The sequence below is a fragment of the Hyperoodon ampullatus genome (assembly GCF_949752795.1).
Source record: "Hyperoodon ampullatus genome assembly, chromosome: 4".
Classification (NCBI taxonomy): Eukaryota; Metazoa; Chordata; class Mammalia; order Artiodactyla; family Ziphiidae; genus Hyperoodon; species Hyperoodon ampullatus.
The window spans coordinates 108,257,194-108,278,690 of NC_136917.1; the positions used below are offsets into that span (position 1 = coordinate 108,257,194).

At 34.8% G+C, this 21,497-nt stretch overlaps 1 pseudogene across 1 annotated transcript; it reads left to right on the forward strand.

The window, feature by feature from the left end:
- Positions 1-1,083: 1,083 nt before the first annotated feature.
- Positions 1,084-16,522, forward strand: LOC307051281 (chromobox protein homolog 1-like; annotated as a pseudogene). Its single transcript has 2 exons — positions 1,084-1,131; positions 15,842-16,522. The product of its transcript is annotated as a chromobox protein homolog 1-like (transcript).
- Positions 16,523-21,497: the final 4,975 nt, after the last annotated feature.

A 21,497-nucleotide genomic window follows, 5' to 3' on the forward strand; every position in this document is an offset into this window, starting at 1 on the left:
TGTGACTGTTTGTCGTCTCTGTTTCTCTAGCTTATCTCAAACCAGAGTGTTTTTAAATCAGAGTGTGAAGTCTTCATTCTGTTCAAATTTAAAAGTTTTAGCTGAGCTCATAGGTGCCTTGGGACTTTGCCTTCCCTATGGTCAGGGAAAAGTTCCCCCAGCCCAAAGCTATGGACTAAATTGCAGAAAACTGAGAGTGGTACTAGCCAAATTTCAGAAGTAGTGTTTTTGACCATGTTAAAAATTTTGACCTTCATCCCAAAATCAGAGGATGGATTTATTTTTCATGCAAAATCATCTTTGTGCTTTGAAAAGGTACTTCTAACTTCAGGGTTGAGAGTGGATTGAGGACAATACATTGAGACCAATAAAGAAGCTATTGCCAAACCTCAGGCAAGGGTTAGTGATCAAATGAGCCAGACTAGCAAAAGCAGAAAGAGAGAAAAATGGGAAAATCTGAAAGAGATTTAGAGTCAAGGTCATCCAGGACAAATGGTGGATTGGAATTTGGGGTAGGGGCACAGGAAAGGGCAGTGAAGGAGAGGGATATGTCTTAGGTGTCTGGTTTAGGAGAATAGATGGTACTGTTCTCAGACAGAGATGCTAGAAGAAACCATTCTGAGACACCAGGATACCTGAAGAAGAGTTATGCACTGTAGCTTAAACTTTATTTAAAACTCCTAGAAGAGTATCACCTAGCATAGCTCTAGATCCTGGGAAATTACATTATGACTCAAAATTCACTAAGAAGCTTTGAGTTAAAGAAGTACTTTAATCACCATATATGTATGAGGAATTAGACTTTGAAAATATGAAGGTAGCTATAAGGGGATGTGGTAGGCTGAATAATGGCCCCCCAAAGATAGCTATATCCTAATGCCTGAAACCTGTGACCCTTACTTTTACTGACAAATAGACACTTTGCAGATGTGATAAATTAAGTATCTTCAGATGGGGAGATTATCCTGGATTAGCCTAGTAGACCTTAAAGACAACCACATGTCTCTTTATAAGAGGGAGGCAGAGAAAGATTTGACAGATGAAAGAGAAGGCAATGTGACAACAGAGGCTGAAATTTGAGAGATGGGACCACAAGCCAAGGAATGTGGTAGCCACCAGAAGCTAGTTGAGGTAAGGGAGGGATTCTCCCCTAAAGCTTCCAGTAGCACAGCCCTACTGACACCTTGATTTTGGCCCAGTGATACTGACTTTTGACTTCAGAATGGTGACATAACAAATTCCCCTTGTTTTAAGCTGCCATTTGTGGTAATTTGTTATAGCAGCCATAGGAAACTGATAAAAGGGGCTTTCTGGAAATTGCTTTTATACTTAAAATATATACTTTTGACATAAATATCTTCTGATAGAGCATTTAAAATGTTTTGTTCAAGCTAGGATATTCTGTATCACTGAAGTATATCTGCAGTTATTGTGTACTATATAGCCAAAAAAACAAAAAAAAAAAAGGAAAATTGGTGTCTGCTCTTCAGATAGAATTTAGTCTCAGAAAATTGCAGCTATATATTTGAAGAATTTACAGGCCTAACTGCAATATTAGTATGATGTCGAAATTCAGATAGTGTATTTCTAGGTAAAATGAATTGAATGAATATTTTTAATGTTTTTCTAATAAATGCAAGTGTTATTGAAATTTACTTGCATAATATAACACATACTCAGTTTTGGAAACCACTTGAATAATTAACTGCACTCTTCTGTTAGCATTACCAGCATAGACCCAGCTCCAGAACACCAAACACAGAAGCATTGCTCTTAGAACTATAATTCTAAACTTCTACTTTACTGTTTTGGATTTAAGTAGAGCAGTATTAGAAACATGTTTTCAATTATTTTTGGGCTCATCACCTAGAGAGAGTCAAATAAATTATGAATATAAAGTAGCATAAAATGGTGGCTAGAATCCTCTAGGTAACTTAGTTTGTAGGTAACAAATGAATCAATAAGACTGTAATAAATTTTCAGGTATATATAAACAATAGACAAAAATGAAAAATATATTCATATGTAGATGAGTGAAGATAAGCAAATAGCTATTCTTGCTAAACTAATCTGTATGCTTATAGAGACATTTTTTAAGAGAATTATGTCAGCATGAATTCTGTATAAGAAGCAACTAATCATAGAGAACAATTTCAGAAGACATATTGTTCCATAGGGTAGGTCCCAAGAGATGTTAATAGCCTGATAAATGTATTTAAACTAGTGGAAGCATTGATGCAAATTAAATCAAATGTAAATTTTGAGCAGGGATTTCTTATCTTGTATAGTCAATCATTTTTCCCTAGGTTAATAATTAAGTGGAGATCATATTTCTTTCTTAATATTACGTTAGTGATTGTATTTCACTCTTATTGTACCCCAAATGTATTAGAAATGGCTCTGTAGGTATGCACAAAGTGAAACATTTAATGCTGTTTAACAATCACAGACATATAAAACTAATATTTCATGAAATTGATTCCCATAATTCTGAGATGGAATAATGCTCTGTATTATCAGATATCCAGGTGTTTAAAGCTTTGGCTACTTGGTTCCAAAGTGACAATCTCTTCATTCAAAATATATGTCTTTTCAGGAGGAAATTTGAGATAAATGAATTGAGGATTTTGTATACATAATATACATATTGGAACTTAGGGTATTTCCTAATTCCTTCTTCATCTTTTCTTAGTTGTGTTTTACTAGATTTTTGTTAGTTTACAATTTGTTCATTACTTTTTCAATTAATTTCAGTAAATAATCCTCAAATCACGCATCTAAAATGGGTGCAGAAAGAGAGAAAGAACTGTTGAAGAAATGAAAATTATAGGTAAGTAGATTTCAACAATTTGAGAATCTCAAAGAAGCGTGTTTGGGAATTACGTGTACTATTCTCGCAGCCTTTCTGTGATTCTGAAATTATGTCAAAATAAAAATTTAAAGGTAAAAAGTCCCTTTGTTTAAAGAGATTAGCAACCTCTCCCAACCTTCCCGCATATTGTCACTTCTGCCACCACCACTATCAAAGCTTCAGCATATGCTTAACCACTCTGACTTTTTGTTTTCTCCCTTTTGGAGAAAACCTATGAACTTTCCTTACTGCCCTGACAGCTCAGCTATACAATATCAGCATGTTTTTAATATTTTATGGAGAATGTCTTACGGTGTTGTAGCTAGAGTGTTTTCAGCTTATCTGATTTCCTGTAGTACCAAAAGTGGAGGGCATCTTATGTTTTTTATTGGATGTATTATCCTCTCAAAGTAACTTCCAAGATACATATTTTATTCACTTGAGTGATTTGGTCTTTCCTTCATTGAGTATATTATTTGTTGGTAGGTTCTTCTGTTTCAAATGTTTGGTTCCCATATATCATGCTGTTTTATTTGTTTTTCATTTTAAATCATTGGTAATTCTAAGTTTTCTCTTCATATTTTCAATTAGGGGATACTTTGAATAGCACTTGCAATGGCAGAGTTATCTGGGTCACAGACATTAAACAGTGTTTTTCTCTGTTATATCTCCAGTAAATCAATGCCTAGTACATAGGAAGTACTATGTAAAGAATAAATAAATGAGAGAGTAAATAAAATGAATACATAGGGCTTCCCTGGTGGCACAGTGGTTGAGAGTCCGCCTGCCGATGCAGGGGACACGGGTTCGTGCCCTGGTCCAGGAAGATCCCACATGCCACAGAGTGGCTGGGCCCATGAGCCATGGCCGCTGAGCCTGTGCATCCGGAGCTTCTGCTCTGCACCAGGAGAGGCCACAACAGTGAGAGACCCGCATAACGCAAAAAAAAAAAAAAAAAAAAAGTTAAAAAAAAATGAATACATAAAATTAATAGAATGAATAAATAAAATATGAATGTAGACTCTAGAATTATCAACAGTAATCCTTATGCAAAAATTAAATGCAATAATTAAAACTTTTCTATCTTGTTTAGTATATAAAACTGAGAATGTAAGATTCTTGAGACAGAATTCACAATGAAGAGTCAGTCCTGGTAAATTTGGAATATCAAATAATGAAGAAAATCATTGGACGAGAGATTTTACAATTAAAAGATGAGATATAAATCAATAAGCTAGAGCAGTTCATGAAGACAAATAGGATAAATTATAGCTCAGAATTGTCTTTCTTGAGAACTTTTGGGTGTCACCTTTATGGAAACCTAGTTGATTTGAAATGATATCTGCATGACACTTAGTTCAATGTATGAATAAAGCATGGGGTCAAAATTTTTTACCATTATATTTATTACCTACCTGAATAATTGTTCTGTCCATGGTACCTCTACAATGAATTTCTCAGTTCCTCAGTTTGAGTTTGTTTCTTTTCCTTGCAATCAGTGAAGTCTTCATCAAGATAGAACTCTTCTTTGTTCAGAGAAAGGAGACTCCTTTCATCAATCAGTAATGTCTTTGGAAGTTAAGTTCACAGGGCTTTGTGCATATACTAGCCCTCCCCAATTTGGCAGATACCAAGATTTGAGGTGACAAAGGACAGAAAGCCAAAATATTACCTTTTCTTGAAAATCCCCTCATTAAAAAAGAAAAATTATATATGTTCATTTATTTCCTCATGAAATTTGTATCCAACTACTTCTTGTTACATTTTATCATCTTTCATTTACTTTTTTGGCCCCACCGCTGCATTTTCAGCAACTCAAAGACCATAGGACCGTTCAGTTAAATTTGAATCTGTAGTGTGCAGCACAGTCCTTGGTATATTGTAAGACATCAAACATAAATTGATAATGAATGAAATTATTTGTTGATGCAGAATTAAAATGAGCCACATTTGTTCAATAAAAATTAAGTGTCTCCTCTTTGTGGTGAATATTGTCAGGTGCTAGAGATGGTGTTCTGATCAACACAATCTTATAGGCAACATTTTAGTAAAGGAGACAGATATTATATATCTAAGTGTACCACTTATTATTTAACTACAATTATAAGAAAGTTCTATGAACAAGAATTAAAGGTGCCATGAGAAAGTAAACAAAATAATATGTAGTTGTGCAGGTCACTGCATCTTTGAAGACGCAATCTCTCAGATCTGACACATGGTAGGAATTACCTAAAAATGTATGGAGAAGAACCTTTGGACCTAAGGAACAGCATTTGCTAAAGCCCTAGGACAGGAAGCATTTCAGCATGTCCTGGAAATGAAGGATGATTTGTATGGTGGAGAGCAGGTAAGAGAACGGCACGGAAGGAAACAAGAGTCAGTTAGATTAGCTTTTGTGGAGCTGACTTAAAGAAATGGAACGATTGTAAAAAGATTTAGGAGATAAAAATCAAATGGCTGCAGTAAATAAATTGGAAGCAGACAAAGGTAGATGTAAGGTGATCAGTTCAGAAGTCAATGCAATGGTCCAGGCAAGAAAAATGATAATTTGATCTCAAGTTATGCCAAATAGGTGGAAAGAAGTAGATGGATTTAAGAAATATTTAGAGGTAAAATGACCTTTAGAGAAAATCGGTTTTTAGGGTCATAAAACAAACAGAGGGGAAAGGAAAGGAACTAGGTCTGTCCAAAGGAAAAACAGATTTCAAAAATACACTAGATATAGTTCATTTTCCATGGTCAACCTAACAATAATTTCCAGTGGATTTAAAAGATAAATAATTGCCACTCTTTATCCATCTTTATATGACTGACTTCCACATCTTTATTGGGAAAAAATAGAATGCAGAAGCCACCAATTCAATTGAGATTCCTTATGAATGTTAAGTACCATTGTGCTGTTTTTTCAAGCTCTTTTAAGGTAGATAAAATATTAATGTGACAGTTATCATGTATGTTCCTGGTTCATCAGATGAAAATCAACCCTGTTTCCTTGTCCTGGGTATACAGAAAGACTACAGTTTGCAGCCTTTGTTCTTCTTGGTCAGGGCCATGTCATTCTGGACTGGCTGGTGGAACATGGGTAAAATTATGCACCTCTCATAAAACATCCTAAGCCAGCCTCTACACACTCTTTTCATTTACCTGTTGGCCAGTTGATGCAGAAGATACCTGGGACTTACGTAAGGATGAGAGACCCACAAAATTAAGTAACCTGGGTCCCTGTTTAACTACAGAATAAGATTTTTCAGTAGAGCCTCCAAACTCACATGGCACTGTGATAAATAAATCACATTAACTTGAGCCACTGAAACTTTGGGAGTGTTTAATATAGACACTGACGAACATAATATACAATGCTACCTTTTTTTAATTATTTAACAACAACAACAAATATATATGCCAAGGAATTCTCCTAAGCACTTTGTGAATATTAAATCATTAACCTTATGAAATAAGTAATATTTCCATTATACAATAGAGGAAACAAAACACAAGTTCACACAGCTAGTAAGTAGCAGAGCCAATAATCACGTTCGTCACTCTGACTGCAGAGTTTCTGCTGTTAGTTTCACACTGTACTACCTGAATTTAAATGAGCATTCTTTTAAAAAAATACTCATTTATGGGAGCTACACTTTGTGTTTTTCCATACCCTTGAGTATTTTAGGAGTTTCATATCAAGGCTAATTTATTGAGAGACCAGAAAGTCCATTTGGCCTAAGTCTCATATTCAAGAAGAACCTCAAATGTAATGTGGTTACATTTAAGTCATTGTATTTTGTATGTTTATGTTTAACTACATGTTAGTTAAATATAAAATATTAAAATTTTTGTAACTTTGTTTTCACACTTCATCTTCTTTCAAATTACCAGGGAACATTAATAATTGGAAGTGGTCCAGGCAGGCTCTTAGTCTCTAAGGGCCCTGTTTGGCACGCTCACTGATAAGTCTAAAAAAATTAATTTTATATTCTCTGGGGTTCTAAGTGAACTCAACACAAGATCTAATTGAGTATGGGAAAGGTCGCAGAACCTTAAGAGTTATGGGAACATTCCATGGCACCACCAGGTAAGCCTCCGATGAAGCTGCAGTAGGCAAAGATAAATAGCACAAAGGGGCTGAAAAAAGGTAATCACTTGTCTTGAAATAAACTTCAAAAACTTTTAATTTTCATCTAATTCTGGAGGAAAATACATGGTTCAGTCTTTTCTATATTCCATAAGAAATTGTTATGCCACATCTAATTAGAAGTTATGTTACTGGCAAGGGAATTATTTGACTAAGGCACCTGTGCCACCTCTGACTCACTTTGAAAAGAGTCATGGGATCTGTAACGCTTACTTGGCTCTACTGAAAAAAAAAGGAAAGCTCTGTAGCTAATGAAATGTCAAAAATGTAACATCTCTAAGGGTTTGGCTCATCCCTTCAGAGTGCACCAGAGCGTCAGTACCAGGCTTAAACTTAAGTCCCTACACAAGCTGAGAGCTTTGAGTTGTGAAGAATATTTGAGTTTCTTTCTCTATTTTTCTGTAAGTCATTGTTTCCTGCTTTCCTAAACTAAAATTATTTCTCCCTTTAAGGAATAATTGCATTCATGGGACTTAAGATTTGAGTGGCATGATTCATATATATTGTGCTGTCATTTTACCTATTTAAATATGTAATATACATATGTGACTTTTGTCAGATAGCTAATATGGTCCTTAGTGGCACTAGTGAAATTGTATGTGCTTGTGTTTATTTTTTCCTGTCATAATTTATTAACTTTAATTATCCAAATCCCTCTTCCATACACAGAACTAATTCAATTTAAACTCTGTTTATGGTTCTATTGGTCTTCTAAAGAGATCTAATCAGGGAGAATAATCAATTGGGTAAGCATCTTTTGAAAAGATGTCTTGAGTTGTGTAGGGGAAGAAAAAATATTTCTTCTACCCATCTTAGGTCTCAGCTGGGGGTCTATAACAAAAGACAGGTAAACAAAAGAAAAGCATTCAATTTATTTCTTATAAGTTTTATGTGGCCTGGGAGTCTCCCAAAGGATTGACAAAACCTAAGTGCTATATATGAAGCTGAACAAAGAGAAGCAATTGTGGAAAAGTAAAATATATGTAGAGACGAAAGGAAGACAAAAGTCATTTTAATAATGTCTGTACAGAATTCTCTCAGCCTGGACTCCCTGTCTCTGGTAATAAGAATGTTTCTTTCCTCTGGGAAAGGGAGGACATATTTCACATGGGAGTTTTATCTCCTGCTTTCAAGAAGAAAAAGGGGGGTCAGAGTGCTTTTCTTGCACCTGCTGCTTTTCAAGTGCCTTTAAATCAAAATAATCTTCATGCCAGAGTGGCATATTTTAAGGTGACATATTCTGCCACCCTTCAGTGGAATAATAAAAGAGATCAAGGAATTGAAGTTGGATGGTCAAGATTTTAGTTCCAGATCATTTTTAATAATATTTGAATGAAATTTTTGAGACTCAATTTCCCCATCTGTTAAACCAAGATAAGAATTACTAGTGAAAGTATTATAATAATGTAAATAAAGTAATAACTTTTGTGGAAACACTTAAAACACTAAAGTTTAATGCAAATGTTAGACTTTTAATTTTTATTTTTAAAATAAATAATGAAAAGGATAATATAGACAATCATGGTAAAATGAAAGTCATTATTATTATGAAACATGTCCCATTTTGGCATTTTTGTAACAAAGCATATTAATGTTTTTAAATGCTCTCAGTAAGTAACTATTGAAGAACAATACAGTAAAGATTTTCAGTGTCTTTTCTAAAATTTCACTCATTAGTCTTTACTAATCTAAGGAAAACATTATAAGTATAAATGAAGATTGAAGAAAATATGCATGATACTTTAATTTTAAACATTAGAAATTTTAAATAAGAAAGGAAAACTATTTTGTTGAACATTATTTTTTTATATGTATCATCCACTTAGAAATGTAAATTCATTATTGAACAAGACAACTTTATATTGGGTGTTAATATTTGGTTCAAAAAACATCCATTAAATAATGAATTTATTTGTTGTTATATATTTCTTTATGACAGAAAAAAATTTACTGAATTTCTTTGGTATTCATTATATTTGTATTTTTTCCAAACAGTTTTAGCTCAGCATTCCACACTAATTATCTATTGTAATTCGGATGGAGCATGCCTCAAACTAGCATAAAACTCAACGTGGAAAATGCGACTAAAGTATTTTTCTTTTGAAAAAAAATAATTTTTCAAAAGATAAAGACTCTGCTATCTATATATGGGCAAGTTTTTTTTTTAAGGGAAAATATAACCTCAAGTAAAGTTAACAGAAGAAAAGAGACCGTAATAGTATAATTTAAGTTATTAAGATAGTTAAAAATTTTGAGATTACCCAAACTGCCAAATAAGGGCATAAGGGCCTACTACTTTTATATTTTCCTATTCCACTGAGTAATCCAATATGTGTTTTAACATTTCTATGTCCATGATTTTTTGACACATTTGAAATGTTATTTATGGTATAGTTTAAAAATTGGCATGCATTGTTTATGTTTATTTTGGCTTTCACACTTTTGAATGAGATTTACTGTATTCTTTCCAAAAGAATGCTTTTCAATTTCCTAATGAAAAAAATATAATTATTACAAACTTTATTTTCCAAAAGTTATAACTCATATAATACTACTGAAATACATACTATTTTCATGTAGACAAAATTGATCCTGAAAGTAAATGCTGCCTTCAGAGTTTCTAAAAAATAGGCATAGAATATTAGTCTGAAAAGATTAACTTTTTAGTGATCAAATATATTTATTTGCTTTTTCTTCTACAAGTACCTTTGGAATTTAGACTCATACATTCAAGTGTTAAGTTGTTCTTTTTTCATAGACCCATGGATCATAGTTAACTTTTGAGTGAGTTACATGTAACAGTGACTGTGGAGTCAAGTAATAATTGGGGAAATTTCTCCAGCAGTTCATAAAATTATATCTGTGTCTTACTTGCAAGCACCGAGGGGTGGCAGGTTAAACAGGTTAAGATCTTTCTAGAGTGGCATCAAAAGTTGTTTAAATTGCAATTACAGTTTATAGTGCAGCTGTTAAAATCCACCAAACCAAACTTCCAAAATGACATTTTCCATTTCTATAAGGAATTTTGCCAAATGTTTAATTTATAGGCATCTCACCTGGGCCCTTTTCCAAACATACACCTTTGAATGAATTATCTCATCTTTAGCTTTTACACACAAAACTGAATGTCTGTAGGTGACCTGTAATGTCAGTGAAGTTAAATCTGCTTCATATCGGTGGTGCTTTCAGACATATAACTTGCATTTAAATGAGATAAAATAGTTACTAACTCTCCTGAAAAGAGATTTCTTAAAGGATTTCTTTTTTAATGTCTGTTAGAGCTATCTTATAAATATTATGAATTCAGTTTCTTAAATCTACGTGTAATATTGGAGTAAAACATGGAAATGGCAAAATCACTGCACTTATCTGACCCTTGTAAATGTCAAGTGACAAATGAAGAAAATACATTAGTATGTACTTAATAATTTTTGTTTAGCCATATGTATATTAATTATATTTTCAACCTCCAAGAACATTATGTACTTAATTTTTTCATTGAATCAAATAGTTACAATATTAGCCAAACAGGAGAATACTATTTGAAAATCGATTTTGCTATATATGGCCTGTCTTGCTATACGAATGGACTAGCTCTAAATTATAGCAAGCAAATCAGACAAGGGTAAAAAGTGTAGGTAATTGAATTAGTCACTTTTCTTCTGTAGGTCAGGAAAAGGTGATAAATACCTGGAAGAATTCCAACCCTTCTCCTAAGTAAAATGGCCTTCTCTGTATCATCCTAAATGTTCAAACAGAGCTCTGTTCTCTCACTAGCTGCACTGCCAGAATATTTGAATGATAAAACCTTAAGTATAGAATCTAAAAATAAATAGAACTATCCCAGACTGTAAATCCAAGCTTTTGTAGAACATAACATATAAATGAGAACATTGAGCATTGTGTAGTTTGTAGTCATTAAAAATGAAGACTCAGAGGATCTCAAGTTAAATATAGACCCCACCACATAGAAACTGTGAGACCTTGGAAAAACTAATGTATTGAGGCCTGAGTTTCCTCATCTAAAAAATGAGAATGATAATTGTACCTGCCTGTTAAAGTGTTTGGTAGGATAATACCAAATATTGAAGAACATGCCCTCAGCACAGAGCCTGGCAAATTGCAAGTACTCTGTAAATGATACCCATTATTATAGGTAAATTAAAATTAATATAATCAACGAATATTTCATTAGCTCCAAGGTCAAGTGTCTAAAGGTCTAGAAGTTGTTGTCCTTGGAAGAAAGTAAGAGAAATACATATGGGAAATAAGTAAATGCGGGGTGGAAGGAAATAGAGAATCATGGTGGAAACTAGACAAGCCAATTGTACTACCTCTAGTGAATTAATTTGCTAGTGTGGGAGATGGGACTCACCCTAGGTCTGTCTGCTCCTGACCTGACCTATACTCTTTACAGCGATGTTATACAGACTCTCATTAACAAAATTTCAGACATGTATTTGGATATACTGTTGTTGCAGAAATAAGATGTATCATTAGACTGAAAAGGAAGTCTCATATGAGCAACTGAGAAGAAGTTGGGAAAAACCATTTAGTGGGTCACTCTCTGAGGCAATGAAGCCTTAGTCGTTGAAAGCCTGTTTGAACTTTGCATAGCATGAACTTGATTTGTATCCCAGCTCTAACCATTCTTCTTGTGTAGCATTGTTCTGGGACTTTCACCTCTCTAAATGTTGGTTATCTTCTTTAAAAAAATGAAAATAGTAAGGTAGCTTTTAGTACAGAATAAAATAATTTCTTTAAAACATTCATCACAGGGCTTCCCTGGTGGCGCAGTGGTTGAGAGTCCACCTGCCAATGCAGGGGACGCGGGTTCGTGCCCCAGTCCAGGAAGATCCCACATGCCGCGGAGCAGCTGGGCCCGTGAGCCATGGCCGCTGAGCCTGCGCGTCTGGAGCCTGTGCTCCGCAACGGGAGAGGCCACAACAGTGAAAGGCCCGCATACCGCAAAAAACAAAACAAAACAAAAAAACATTCAGCACAGATTCTAATAAACAATGTTGTGGGTATATCATTGTTGTTGTTATGTTGTTTAAATAACAAAGGTAGTCCATGACCTGAAAGATGAAGCACACATTGGTAAAGATGAAGAACAAAATTAATACCTTTGTGAGCATAGATATAATTTCCAGAGACCAATTAAGTTTTGGATATAAAATTAGCAACCAAAGGTCCTGAGTCCTGGGGTCAGATAGGCCAGGATTTCAATTCTAGTCTGCCACTTAAGTACTCTGTGATCTTGTCCCAGTTAATTATTCTCTTTAAGCTTCAACTTCTACATCTATAAATGATATTGGTAATAGCAATGTGGAGTTATCTGATTCAGGATTGATTTAGATTATAATTGATAACAATCCAGTCTACATGTCCTTCACAGATGTTCAAGTTTAATTCCTTTAGTTTATAAAAACAGATTTATTCCTTATTAGATTATAAAAATGCCAAGTAGTAGTAATTGCTAACTAAAAGTATGTTTCTATGGTAAGCACTTAATATATGTTAGCTATTCTAAAAGCTATACATTGAGAAAGTTGTGCTTCTACTAATTTGATACATGAAGACTTAAAATAATTCTGTTATGGAAGTTGTTTTCATGCCAATCAAATAGCTAATAAATTTATTATTCTTTTTTATTTTATTTTAGTCAGTGCAAAGAAAATAAAATCTTGCTTATTTGACTTTTTAAAATCTCAGACCACATTATCTTTTACAAAAGGAAATATATAGAGTACAACTTCAAATACTAGTAGGATTTTAGTGCTATATATAGAGGAAAAATACCAAAATTATTTTACACTGGAGCACTCTGGTAATATTCCTTCCAACTTTAGTCAAGACATTGTTTGGTGCTAGAGTACTAAAGGTGATTTATTATAGATATCAATTTTATTTTCTGATATGGCCTTTATTGAACTTTTCTCTAGTATTTATCCCTTTCGAGAAATTCACAGTCCTCTCAAGAAAGCTGTGAAGAAATTGCTATTTGTCATGTAAAATACTTACATTATTTCATTCTGTTGTCTGTGAAAAAACTCTGTATACAACCTAAGATTTAACTCTGAATTTTTACAGCAGAAGAAGCCTTAGAAATGAAATAGAAATGAAAATATAGTATTTCCAATTATAATAGAAAAAAATAAAGATCCAAGTCCAAAACACAGAGGTCTTTTATAGCCACATGCAAATGGACGGGAAAAGAGAAAGAATATATTCAGCCCCCAAACAGAAGATAAGGATAAGGAAGTATTATGGCTTTCAACTCTCATTTGCATTCCTTCTACCTCAAAGCATCATTACATATCATAAGTTCATGTTCTTCAATCATAATGATGCAGTTTCAAATATAATGGTAAAGAAAAGTGAGCCATATGAAAAAGCACCAGGGAATTGTTGTGCCAAAATCTAACTGCTTTTAGAAGAAGGATTTAATAGGAATCTCACTGTGCATGAAAACAAGTTATGCAGATGTAGTACATTATTTCAGTCATTTCAGCTCTCTGTAGCTTGGGCATGGATATGATCTCACATGTGAATTGAGTTTTTAGAGCTTCTTGCATAGCCACATGTTGGGATATGATTAAACTGAGTCCAGGTACTGAATCAGGCAAAGAAAGACTCAAATGCATTTAGACAAGTTTTTACTTATTTCATCATGTATGTGGTCTGAATATAGGCAGGAAGACTATTATACATTTACCTTTGGCATTGTATTATAAAATATTTTAAAAGGAGAAACTCGGAGAAAAAAAAAGTGTTCACCTTCTTTTTCATTTTTGCTGGCATATTAAGTTAAGCTTGGCCCTCATGTCACTTTAATTCAGAACAAACTAGAATGTGTTCTAGGACATTTTTAAATCAACTTTACTGAGATACAATAAATTGCAAGTAAGTTTTTCATTAATGGATATTTGATTTGTTTCTAACTTTGAGCTATTTTGTTTACAGCAGCTATGTTCATTCATGAACCCATCTTTGCATTAACAGAAGTTTTTATTATCTTTGGTAAATACTTAAGTGAATGGCTAAAGTTAGGTATATGTTTAAAATTTTAAGGTGCTGCTAAGTAAACTTTTTAAATTATTATACCATTTTATATTGTCATCAACAGGGTATGAGATTTCCAGTTGCTCCAAATCCTCATCAGCACTTTGTACTGTCAGACTCTTCACTTTCCTCCATTATCATGGGTGTGTAATGGTATCTCATTGTGCTTTTAATCTGCATTTCTCTGATATCTAGTGATATCTAACATCTTATCAGGTGCTTATTGGACAACTATATATATATAAGAATATATATATATATGAGAATATATATATATATATATATATTCTTTTGTGAAGTGTCTTAAATATTATGCCCATTTTCAAATGTGGTTGATTGGTTTTTCACTGTTGAGCTACAAGAAGACTTTCTGTATTCTAGAAGCAAGTCCTTTGTCAGATTTAGCGTTTCAGATTTTTTCTCCAGTTTTGTTGCTTGCCTTTTCATTTTCATAATTGTCATTCAAAGAGTAAACATTGTTAATTTGAACAATGTCCAATTTCTCAAACTCTGGGGTCATTTTAAAATAGTTGAAAATCATTTTCCTTAAAGCTGTCTAAATCAGTATATAGGTATTCTGGTTTCTCATTCAAATGTGAGTTTATCCCACTCTCTTCTTCCAGCCATTTTCCACCTTGTTAGCCATCCTTTACCTTACTGAGCCAAGAGAACACAGGCCTCTGTCAGCTGCTAACACTCAAAGGACTCATGAATTCACAAACCTCCCATGAAAGCAATAAAGGAAGAGAAAGTAAACATCATATTCCATTTCTTTAGGCTCTTTGCCCATTTGATTAGGCCCCCAAATTTTTGAGTTTGTACAAATAAGCAGAACCAGGATCAGTTTTAAGCAGAACAGGGAGGAGATGTTAAAACCATACTAAGTGTGTTGATTTGAAGCCAGTAAAATTAAGTAAATGCAAAAAAAGCAAGCAAGAATAAATAGTGTAATATAATACAATAAAGAGAAAGTATCAAATGTCCACATTTAGGGGGAGGAAAATTTTGCATGGTTTCCCATAATGTATCTCAATCTGGAAAGGTATAAATATACATGATAAATTGGATCATGAATTGCATGGTCATAAAATATAACAAGTAACAAGCAAGTCCAAGTGGACTAACAAATTAACCATAAAAAAAATGGAATAATTGTTATACTGGTGATAATATTCTAACTTGATGCAATTAAATGAAGTACACAAAAAATATTGGCAGCTACAAATAAAAACTTTAATTTTTTGCAAAATGAAAAAGAAAATTAAAAGAAACAACTGTCATCGAATATTTTAACCTCAAGTATGAGAAGGTTAACATCTATAATGACATAGGTGTATTTGCATAGGTATGACCTGACAAAACATATCATAAACATATAATGTAATTAAATATGCAGTAATAATCAAGGAAATTAAAACAAACCAGGCTTAGAATATAGCTCTTCTTTAAAATAATATATTAAAAATTATGTAGTATACAGTGTTTATGAGATTGTGATGAAGCCAGCACATTTAAACACAGGAGGTAATGTAAATATTTGTAGCTATTTTTGAGAATAGTCTGGCAGTATGTATGAAGGAAAATCATATTTCTATTTTTTGATATTGAAATTGATTTGAAATAATTTACCTAAAGAACAAAAGGAACTAAAGCTTTTATAAATACACATCTATAATAATTAAACAATCTCTAATGATAAATATCTAAAAACCTAACAAAAAAAATGAAACAGTGGGGGAGGGCCGTTGGCCGGGGCCTGCGGTACGCTGCTTCAGTGAGGGTCTCAACCGCAGTCAACCGGCTTGTTGCTTTCCTGGTTGCCACTCCCCCGGGCCGGCCCGACAAAACACGCCAGTAGCACGACATCGATTCTTCTCGGGCTCGTGGGCGCTGCTCTGAAAAGCATCACCCTTTATACCAGAAAGCTGGCGGGCACTATGGGGAAAAACAAAACAAGAAGTGGAGGAGGTGCTAGAAGAAAAGTATGTGGCAGAAAAAGTTCTCGACCGTCGGGTGGTAAAAGGCAAAGTGGAGTACCTCCTAAAGCGGAAGGGGTTCTCAGATGAGGGCAACACATGGGAGCCAGAAGAAAACCTGGATTGCCCCGACCTCATTGCTGAATTCCTGTAGTCAGAAAACAACACACGAGACATAAATCAGAGGGAGGCAAGCGCAAAGCTGATCCTGATTTAGAAGATAATGGTGAGGAGAGCAAACCAAAGAAGAAAGAAGAGTCAGAAAAGCCACTAGGCTTTGCCAAGGGTTTGGAACCGGAGCGGATTATTGGAGCTACAGACTCCAGTGGAGAACTTGTGTTCCTGATGAAATGGAAAAACTCTGATGAGGCTGACCTGGTCCCTGCCAAGGGAGCCAATGTCAAGTGCCCACAGGTTGTCATAACCTTCTATGAGGAAAGGCTGACGTGGCATTCCTACCCCTCAGAGAATGATGACAAAAAAGATGACAAGAATTAACTCCCCTGAGTACCAATCTCTGTCACATCTGACTGTGGGTTTCAAGTGGGGAAAGAAGGAGTTCTACTTGTCTTGACACCATAAAGGTGGCTTGAAAAGATGTCCATTGAAGAACCAGTATAGTTTCTGTGCCCTACAGCAGCCCAAGTGCTTTAAAGCTGTTCCTTGCTGTATAGTTTGCCCACCCATCCTAGTGGAGGGGAAGGAGGGTCAGTGTTTCAAGGCAACCCATTCTGAACTTTGCTGAGAAAAGCAAAGGGCCTACTATGAAGGACAAAACTTGCAGAATGGGATGTGGGAGAGCAAAAAATACTGTAGATCTTCAAAGAGCATCTCCACAACCCATAGCCTTCTTCCCAATAGTGTTAACTCTGCATTTTTACAGCGTAGCATGTATGTAGTGTTTGGCTATTACTGGTGTATTATTTGGGGTGGGAGGGATGGGGTGGGAAAGAAGGGAGATGGGTTAGGATCAATTTTGTTAAAATTTGGGGCCTGATGGCAGAAATGGTGAAACAAAGGAAAGAACAACTAGTGATGACTTGGTTCTGTGTCCAGAATATTTTATCCTTTCAAAGAATGTCATTGGCAACCTAAATGAGAACTGTGAGAGACTGTTTAAAAGCTGTGAATGCTGAAACTTAGAAGCCAAAGTGTTCCCTGCCTGAGCTTAATGCTGTTCCCAAAAAAGGACCAAGCCAGTTAAGAAGTTACCAAAGCTGCCATTTGGGGGATGGAAACTGGTTGAGGAGGAACAGTCTTATTGGAGTGTATACACAGGCAGATCATCCCGTCTCAGAGGTGCTAATTATTGAAATTGACAAGAAGACCCTTTATTTTCCAATTATGAAGTTATAAATATCAGTTTCTCCATCCAAGCCACTGGCTGAAGTATTTGAGGAAGGGCAGAGGGTGGTATAGGAGATGAGAGAGTAGGGAAAGACAAGGGCTGGTGCTCTTCACGTGGGAAACTCTTGGAGCCTCTGTTTTTTGAACTTTGAAACCATTGGTGGCAGGATTCAGTCACTGACAGCAGAAGTTCACTGAATCACTTTAAGAGTTGAATGATTTCAGAAGCCCTGGTCTCAGGAGAAGATTAAATTTTCATACTGGGGCAGTGGTTCACTTTAAAACAAAACAATTTTTTTTTTAATCCTAAGAATTAACTAAAACCCAAAACGCTGTCTTGAATCATGAGATCCATCATTTCTTGACATCGTCTAGACCTGCATCTAGAACCCCACTGTAAAATCTTTTTAGGCATGTGTTAGATTTCTGTGAAAACTTTTGTTTAAATGTTAAACTTCATACCAACACTGTCAGTTTTTGTCTTAATAAAACTGTAGATTTATTTTTAAAAAATGAAACAATGACTATAATAATGTTATGGCTATTTAAATTTTGAAATGCCAATCTAATAAAAATATGTAAGCCTTTCAAATAATAACCATTAAGACTGTGTATCAGTGGAAAATAACTAATATTACAGAAATGTACTATTTATAAAATGATTTCATTTACTGCATATGACCCTCAAGCAACCGTATAGTCAAGGATAATATAGTATAGTATAATAGTCAAGGGTAATATAGTATAGTAGATAAGAGCTTGACCCTCAAAATAGGCAGTATTCAAAGTCCAACTTACAAACTTTGTAAACTTGGTCACATTATTCATCCTCTCTGGGATTACTGGCTTTCTAATCTGTAATGAGAATAATAATTAGACCTACCCTGTGGATTTCCTTAAAAGATTTAGATAAAGCATTAATGATATTATAAGAAACTTTTATTATTCCATTGTTCCTATAATAAAACTGGCCTTTGGAAAAGCATGTATTATCTAATATAATTTATTAAGTAAGTGTTTGCATCAGAATTTGAATACAGGCATCCAGATAATACAACTGTCACAAGTATGATATGTTATTTTCATCTGTCCATGTTATATATTTTGCTACCTCAGCAAAAGAATGTAATCTCCTGAAAAAAATTGAGTCAAATACATGTTTTATTTCTTCCATCTCCTCCAGCCCTCAGCAGTGCATATTAATGGTGTTCCTTAAGTGAGGAATTCCCTTCACACCAGTTCTAACAAGGTGATTGAGACTGTTTAAAGTGCCCCAGTGTGAACTTCTTCAACTTACTTCATTTCTGCCTAAAAATCTTTTTGTTCATTCACCTTCCTTCATTATTTCTTGTAAGAATAAATCTGTCACCATTTTATTGGTAATTTATTTCTATGATTCAAAACTGAAAACATTATCATTCCTCCAGTCATCTGATAGGCTGTTCCAATTATATGCCTTGTGATATAATTAGGATGGGGGATATAAAATTTCAACTACATAAAATATAGATGCATGCAGAAAAAAAACTGCAATGTAATAAATAGAAATCAAGTGATTGCTATTTTAGGGTTATGGAATAATATACCAACTTTTAATATCAATTTTCTTTTTAATGTTATACTACTTCAAAAGAAAAAAAATAAAGAAACACGGGAGAAGAAAAAAAGGCTGGTAAGGGATTCATAATAAATCATTCCTTCTAAATGCCTATGTACAACGTTGTACTACAAAACATTTTTTGGCCCAATGAAAATCATAGAGTTTGATATACAATTTATTTTAATTTTATGCTGGTATGTGCCCTGTAAGTTTTGTCCACCATTTTTTTCCACATAATTTTCAAAATTAATGGACATTTTTATAGATAAAAGGTTGTAGAATGTTTTAAATGTATAGTTTCTTTTTATCACTATTGAAAAATTGCTACAGCACAATATAAAAGTAATTGTTGCAGGATAATTTCAAATGATTAACTTTTCTCTATTAGTCCAAAAATGAATTTTGTAATAATCATCACATTTCCTTACTTATTTTAAGGTAGTTCTAATGGTCAGTTTTATGTGTCAACTTGGTTAGGCTATAATCCCCAGTTAATCAATCTAGATATCACAGCTAATCTAGGTATTGCTGTGAAGGCATTTTGTAGATGTAATTAACATCTACAATTAGTTGACTGTAAGAAATTATCCTTGATAATCTGGGTGGGCCTGATCCAATCAGTTGAAAGGCCTTAAGAGCAGAACTGAGGTTTTCCCAAGGAAGAAATCCCACCTGTGAACTATATCAATGTCAGTGTCAGCTCCTGCCAGACTTTTTTCAGTCTTACCTTTCTGACAGCCTGCTATAAAGATTTCAGACTTGCCTAGCTAAAGCCCCCCCCCCATATATATCCACCTGATTATTAAAATCCTTTGATGAGCGTTTATATAGGACACAAGTAGCTTCACCTTCTTGGCCCATCCAGATAGGCCTATCCACATATCTCTTTCCAGATCACCTCATCACCAGCTTTCCAATGATGTTCCTTCCAAGTCCCTGACTATCCAGCCAAATCATTGGCCATAGCTCATGGATCAATATAGACTTATGGTTCTGGCTATCCCCTTATAGGCAAAATGAACAACCAAGTACACTACTCAAAGTTCAGCCCACTGGAAGGATTTCCCATCACTGTTGTCTTCAGTGATGATCCAGAAGAGGGCTATAGGACTGCAGCTGTCCATTTTCAGATGGTGTCTTAATATTAACTGGATCTAAATTTTGTTTTCTTCGGTCAACTTGTTGTAGAGAACTTATGAGACCATGGGTACTAGCTGGACAGACAAGATAATATAGCAAAATAGGGGCCATGGGCATTTGAACCATTATCTCATGTAACTTATATGTGCCTTCATGGTCTGCTTGAGTCCAATATTATAAATATACTTCCATTTAATAATGGACAGCTGATGGGCACACTCAATTTAATAACTTAGCACATCAGACAACATCCAGTTTGTGACGGAAAGTTCACATTGCATGGTAACTTGGTGGCCCAGAGTTAAGCATCCAGTGTCTACTGAAGTCCAATAGCAAGCCAAGAACTGTTTCTCAAAAAAGAATAGGTATTAACAGAGGATGGCAGGGCTTTCCTCCAAAATTCTAAGGGTCTGAACTATGATTCATTTATAGAGGCCAGCCAGAGGCACCAAACAACATCTTATTTGCCACTGACACTTCAAGCATCACTGAATCTTCTAGATCATATGGCGTCAAGTGGTAGAATATCTGGAAACAGCATCCTGGACCTGTTGCATAGACTTCTCTTATTCTAGGTCCCACTGAAAACTACCAGCTTTTTGGGTCACTCAAGAAATGGGCCAGTGAAGCATATCCAAATAAGAAATATGTTGTCTCCAAATTCAAAAGGGCCCATGAGGTGTCATGCCCCTCTTTTTATTTGTAGGATAAATACAGATACAGCAACTTATCCTTCACTTTCAAAAGAATATATTGACATGCCTGACACCACAGGACACCTAGAAATTTCACTGAGGTGGAAAGCCGCTAAATTTTTGTCAAATTTGTTTCTAAATGTCTGACATGGAATTATCTTACCAACATGTTTGGATTAGCTACTTCTTATCTTTCCAGCCTCTTTCACCACCTTCTCCTGTGATTGTCCAATGGGCTTATGAACAAAGTGGCCATGGTAACAGAGATAGAGGAAATACATGAGCAGGCTCAGTGACGTGGAGTTTCACTCACCAAGCCAACCTGGCAACAGTCACTGCTAAGTGACCTGTCTGCCAGCACCAGCAGCACTGAGTTCCAAAAATGGCACCATTCCTGGGGTAATCAACCAGTTACCTAGTGGTTGGTTGATTACATTGGGTCACTTTCAGCAGGATGAGGCAGTGCTTTGTTCTTACTGGAATAAACACTCTGCACACAGATTTGCCTTCCCTGCATACAGTACTTCTGTCAAAACTACTCTCCATGGACCTACAGAAAGCCTCATCCACCATCATGGTATTCTACAAAGCTTTGCAGTGATCAAGAAACTCACTTCACAGCAAATGAAGTGTGGCAATGGACCAAATGGTGTCCACATGGGCAGCCATACTTCATTTAAAGCAAAATATA